Genomic DNA, 6,644 nt, shown 5'->3' with positions numbered 1-6,644 from the left:
GGCATTCTTGGAAGGAAAGTAATTTGCTGAACTCCTAGTATGTGCCAGGTGCTGACTAGGGGCTCACATACGTTACCTCATTTCATGCTCATGTAGAGCATTCTGGGAGATAGAGTCTTCATTTTACTGGTTTGGACACTGAAACTCAGAGGTAAAGGGACCTACCTAGGGTAGCACAGCTCCATAGAGATTAAACTCTTCCCACTCTGTAATAGAGCCTTCCTGCTAGGGAAACTGGCTCCCTGAAAGGAACTGAAGGTACCACACAAATGCCTCTTTCATCTGGAGTCCATTCAAAGAAGCATGGGTATTCTTTGAATCCAAATAGCAGAGGAAGAAACGGATACGGTAAAGGGGAGAAAGCCTTTAGGTGCCCATGGGTCACCAGCGAGAGCAGGCCACCACATGTCATACGTGCATGACATACTCCCAATATGATTGCCACTGGCTCCTGCCACTCATGGCTGGAAATTGTAGAAGATGCAGCTCTGTTTCTCCAGGCTTCCTGGGTGCTGCTATGGGGTCATCGAGGGCTGCTAGACATGTGGCCAGCCCCTAGCCAGGCATACATACACTTAGACCCAAGCAGAGGACCTGTACTTGTTGGCCCTACCCATGAGGGGTCTGAACCTGCATCATGAGGCTATACAATGTCTAGGTCCTGGTTCTCCACTTTGGCTAAACATCACAATTATCTGGGGAACTTTGAAAAATGCCAGGGGCCAGGCACCACCTCAGACCAATTAAAGTAGAATCTCTACAGGTGAGGCCTAGGCATCGGGATTCTTTAGAATCTGCTCAGGTGATTGCAATGTGTATCCAGAGCTAAGATGGGGAACTGACCAAATTCAGTGCTAAGAATGGAGCACATCATCTGAGCCATCCCCCTAGCCATAATGATTGGTGCAGGGATTGGCTTGATACCTAAGCCAGTCCAAAACAGCATGAATCACAAGATTTGTGCTGGGAACAAGAGGCAAAGATGGTCTCTCTTCTACTGGGCATACATGAGATAGCATGCACTCTTAGGACATTTTGGTAGTGATTTAGGAGTTCTGAGGGATTATCCAATAACCAAAGAGCAGATAAACCAGAATCACAGAAAGCAAGGCAGAGATGTTTAAACAAAACAAAACACACCAGAAACTGAAACCTTGATTAGATCACTGAGCTGCTGGATCAAGCTGGACCTGAAGCTAGGAACACCTCTGATCTTTTCAGATGCCTGGTTTGATGCCTATATAAGATCTAAGCCAGTTTATCTTTACTCTGGCTGCATATCAGAATCACTTGGGGAGCAGAGAAGGAGAAGTTTTTAAAGTGCTAAGGCAGGGGACCTTGTCCCAGATTAACTGAATAAGAACCTCTACAGGTAGAGCCCTGAGCATCACTCTGCTTTAAAAGCTCTCCAGGTGATTCCAGTGCATACCTAGGGCCAAAAGCCCATGCAATAGAAGAGTGCAAGGGCTGGTACTCTTCTCCCTGTGCTGGCCAGAGCACAAGAAACACAATTCAGTCCTGAGCACCAAACTCCAAGAGGGAAATCAGCATCTGGAGATATTCAGAAACAAAATGGGCTATTGGAGAAACAAAGTTCTCTGCTTGGAACACCCAGCTCCAACTTGTCCTTCTGGAGGGATCCTACTCCTCCTGAATCGTCTAACAAATTGCCACCATTTGCCAGCAATTGTGCCTATAGCAGGTACTGTGGCTGTCTTACCCAGACACCCTTGACACTCACCATTACCTCACAGTTGGATTCAAATGTGCCACCTGGAAATGCTTGTGACTTTTGTTTATAACTGTGACTGTCACAAATAGACCCTGACCAGGACGTCTGCACTCTGCCTATGAGCAGGGCAGGCCAGAAGAACCAGGTAGTTAACACTTCCCTGGAGCAGCCCTTAACCAATGGCTGACAAGAGTTGGTGTATAAATACCCCAGACCCATCTCCTTTCCATAGGAAGTACTCCAGGGTGACTTCTATACTGTCTCCCAGACTTCCCCAGTAGCATTGAGCCCTAATAGCCCACAGCAATAATGTGCTCAACAGTGGACCCCTTACTGAACCTCCTTCCGTCCCCTCTCTCATTCCCTATACTTCCCTACCATTGCTTCCTTGGATCCCCTCCCAGATCAACTACTGAACCCCTCATCCATGTGTCAGTGTTGGCTTCTAACCTAAAATGATGAATAAAGCTAACCTAAAGTGATGAACAGGACAGATAAGTGACCTGATCTTATGAATCTTGTATCTCGCAGGAGTAAATAGACAATAGATCGTGTTTTCAGTAAAGTGACATGAAGAGAATACAAGTATGACATGGTAGAGAGTGACTGGGGTGGCAAGGGAGGCTATTCCAGACAGGGCGGGGAGGGAAGGCTCCTCTGAGTGGAGTTTGATGTGGTCTTGGGTGGACCAGGGGTGGGAAGGATCACCAAGCAGTTACAGAAAATCTGGGCCTAAGCTTGCTATCTTTTCTTGCTCAGGCAATCAAGAGGATATCCCTTGTTCCAATAAGGAAATCACGTCTGGAAATATAGAATCTCACCACAACCCACCCTATGGTTCTCTAACATCACATTTCTGAGCAAATCCTCTGATCAGAGGCCAGCAAGGCCACTTGGAGAGGCTCCTAGGAGGAAGTGTAGATGAGACTGATGGCCACTGTTCGGTGCCAGGTTGTCTATGGATGATATCTTACTTGAATCTCACAACAACTCTGTGAGATAGGTATTCTAGGCACCTGCTTTTCAGACAAAGAAATGGTGCCCAAGACACAGAGGGACCTCTCCACATGGCTGAAAATGGGCTTAAAGTATTCCATGCTCCAAAATGTATGCTCAGCTCCATTTCTCAGAAAGCATGAAGACCATTCCCCACCTATTCCTAAAACTAGCTCTAATGATATACAAACACCAGAAGGTGTTGGAAAGCAGCTGCCATGAATCTATTAGTAAAAAGCAATGAAAACAAGTCCATGAATTCAAGCCAAATTACTCTTCCTCTATAGGGAATAATGCCAAGGACATGTGCAAAGATGCCCATATGGTTTCTCAGAAGAGCTGAAATTAGCATGTCCCTCCACATCAAAATAAAGCCCAATCTAAGTCCCAGACCTCCACAAGCTCTGTACTCCAGTCCAGTGACTGCCTGGAGACCAAAAAAATCCAGATCTTGAAGATCAGGGAAAAACCTTAGGGCAGCCACCCCCACTGAGTGGACTTTCAAGGACCCATGAAACCCTCGGAGCTGACTGCACTCTCAGTTCTAGAAATGGAACACTTGACCTATACTAAGCCAATCATTTTCTCCCATGCCCCTGGCCATAGCAACTTGTTCAGGGGTAGCTTAAGACCTCAGCCAATGCAAACTGCATGAATTTTAGAGTTATTGCTGAAAAGAATGAAACAAAGTCACTCTTCCCTGTTGGATATGAATAAATAAGCACATAGCCCTAGCACATACAGGCAATCATTTTGTAACCTACAGAGAAACCAATCTACAGATGAACATCATACCACAGAAATCAAGGCAGAGAGATGAAACAAATGATTTTTTGGAACTGCTGGATCAAACTTCACCTGAAGCTACACGTACCTCTAGCGGTTTGTGTTGCATACATCGATAAATTCATTTTTTATTATTTAAAGCAGTTTGGAATTTAAAGCAGTTCGGAAAGCAGTCACTTTCCGAAACTTGTGACTTGGCACATGCTAACTGAGCCCCCACTGCTTTATATAACAAATGGGGCAACCAAAGCCCACAGCTACACAGCTGGGTGGTAGCAGAGCTCGGACCAGAAATCTAGTCTAGTGTCATATCCACTATACTGCCCTGCCATCTACTTTGCAACCATAATATGACAAGAATATTAAATATCATTTACTGAGCACTTATTGCATGCTAAATAATTCACATGTATTCAAGTCTCACTACCCTGAGGCTGGTTCTGTTATTAATCTCATTTACTGATGAGGAAACTGGAGCTCAGAGAGGTTAACTTGGCCATGATCAAATAGCTAATAAGTGACAGAGCAATTTGAACCCAAGACTTTCTGACTGTTGCACTTAACTGCAAGCCAGGAACTTCCAGCTTCAGTGAGATCATGGAGCCAAGAGAATTGAAGAATTTAGTGGCAACCCAAAGAATACATGCCCAGTGTAAAGGAGGCAATCTGTCATAGCTCCAGAGATTGCTGTCATATTGCTGGAATGGGGGCCCAGTTATTAGACCTGACAATTCTCCAAGTTGAAAATCTGGATTTGCATGTGAAATCCCCCAACATTTGTATTAACCAGTTCAATATTTAAAAGACAGCAGACAGACCAAACCAAACAAGTGCAGGAGCTGCATTTGGCACAGGGGTCACCAATTTGCAACCTCCGCACTAAATCCTATTATCACATTTCCCCACTAGCAAGTGGTGGTAATATATCAGGCTAGTCGACTGTCCATCAACAAGTAAATGGATAAACAAACTGTGGTATATCCATACAATCCAATACAATACAGCTGTAAAGAAGAATGAATTCTTGGTGCGCCTGGGTGGCTCAGTCAGTTAAGTATCCAACTTTGGCTCAGGTCACGATCTCATGGTTTGTGAGTTGGAGCCCCATGTCAGGCTCTGTGCTGACAGCTCGGAGCCTGGATCTGGCTTGGGATTCTGTGTCTCCCTCTCTCTCTGCCTTCCTCCACTCATGCACTCTCTCTCTCTCACAAAAATAAGTAAACATTTAAAAATTTTTTAAAAAGAAGAAGAAGAATGAATTCTTGACACACATAGAACAACATGAATGAATCCAAATAATGATGCTGATGACAGAAGCTAGACAAAACAAAACAAAAAAAAAGGTCCATACTGTATGTTTCCATTAATATAAAGTTCTGGGAAATGCAAACAAATCAATAGGGACAGGAAGGAGATCAGTGGTTGCCTGGGGATGGGGAGGGTCAGTGCAGAGACAAGGGGTAAGAGAGATTACCAAAGAAGAGACTTTGGGTAGTGGTGGATGTGTTTACTTTCTTGATTGTGTGATGGTTTCATGAGTACATACATGTATCCGATATATTGAATTATAATCTTTAAATGTGTGTAGTTGATTCCATGTCAACTTAAAACTGTTAAAAATTTTTTTGGTCTGGTATCCCAGGGCCACCAACACCTTACATGGGCTATCTACCACTCTGAGACCCCCGACCCCCACAAGAAGTACTTTGCATTAATAAGCCTCATCATCCTGCCTTCCCTGGTGTTTCTTCTGGCCAGTTCATTCCCAGCCAAGTTTCTTCAGCTACATCACATCACTCCCATCCATACCAGGAAGGCTGCTAAGTCCAGTCCCATTCCTTCTGCACTCCTCCAAAGCCCAGTCAAGGCCCCTTATCCAGACTAGAATGCCTGACAAGGGGCAAGGATTTTGTGGCAGGGGACTAGGAACTAAGAGTATCCAATCCTATCTCCTAACCCCCCACTCCTTTCCCTGGCTAAGAGGCCAAACCTCTCACTGGTAATGCCAACACAGAATAGGTATATGACTGAGGAGAGTTGGAGAAAGACGATTATCATGGACTCTACAAAGGAGAGAAGTCCTTACATGATAAATATTAGCTCACTGTGATGATTAATTTTATGTGTTAACTTGGCTAGACCATGGTACCATGGTAAAATTCCATTCTAGTTGTTGTTGTGAAGGTATTTGGTATATGTGATTAACATTTAATTCAGTAAACTTTGAGTAAAGCAGATAATTTTCCATTATGTGGTGGGCCTTATCCAATTAGTTGAAGGCCTTAAGGGAAAAGACTAAAGTGTCCTGGGAAGAAGGAATTTGGCCTCCAGAGCATATCAGAATTAAATCATTTTGGATAATTAAGAAGGATCTATGAAAGGGGACTATCCAAGGAGCATCAGAGCATGCTGTGAAAGGAGAGGACCACCTCTCTCAATCACTTCCTACATGCGTAGCATCTTCTGGGCAGTGCCTCATTTAGTATTAACAATCCTCTGGGATAGTGTTCTGTGTAGAACTTGTCTGTGTGACTTGTCATGCATTTCTGCCCAGAGCTGCACGCACACAATCATGGGGCAGGGTGGTGCTTACTTGGCTTGTGCTTCACATCTGGCCTCGGGATCAGAATTGGCCCTTCTGTTCCTGATGCCAAGAGGGAATAATTTGCCTCACCTCCTTGAGCCAGACCAGGCTGGCCCCTGGAGTGGATCAGGGAGAGAAGAGAAATATGCAGACACCCAGGCTCCTAAGATTGTGCAATATAATAAGAGAAACAGAGAAACAACCAGCTTGCTCAAGACTGCACTGGGGCAAACTTAATGACTAACCATAGATCACACATGGGTAGTGTATATATTGCCCTGGCGGGTATAGTTAGTTGGAAGCCTCACCTGAGGGGAGGATGCTTCACCCAGGATCCTCAATCGGAACTCCAACCAGGCTCTTCACCGCGGAGCTTCCCCAGCTAGGAGGCTGGATGTTGTGAGTACCCGATTTGATGTATTATGACAGAGGAAAGAAAGGTTAAAATAGGCAGAGAGGGAAAGGTTAGAACCCGAGGTCCCTGGGTGGGGAAAAACACATATTTTGGAACAATGCTGGGAGCTCTGATCACAGCAAACCACCCCT

This window comes from Panthera tigris, chromosome A1, assembly GCF_018350195.1.
Source record: "Panthera tigris isolate Pti1 chromosome A1, P.tigris_Pti1_mat1.1, whole genome shotgun sequence".
Classification (NCBI taxonomy): domain Eukaryota; kingdom Metazoa; phylum Chordata; class Mammalia; order Carnivora; family Felidae; genus Panthera; species Panthera tigris.
This window is presented reverse-complemented; position numbering follows the sequence as displayed.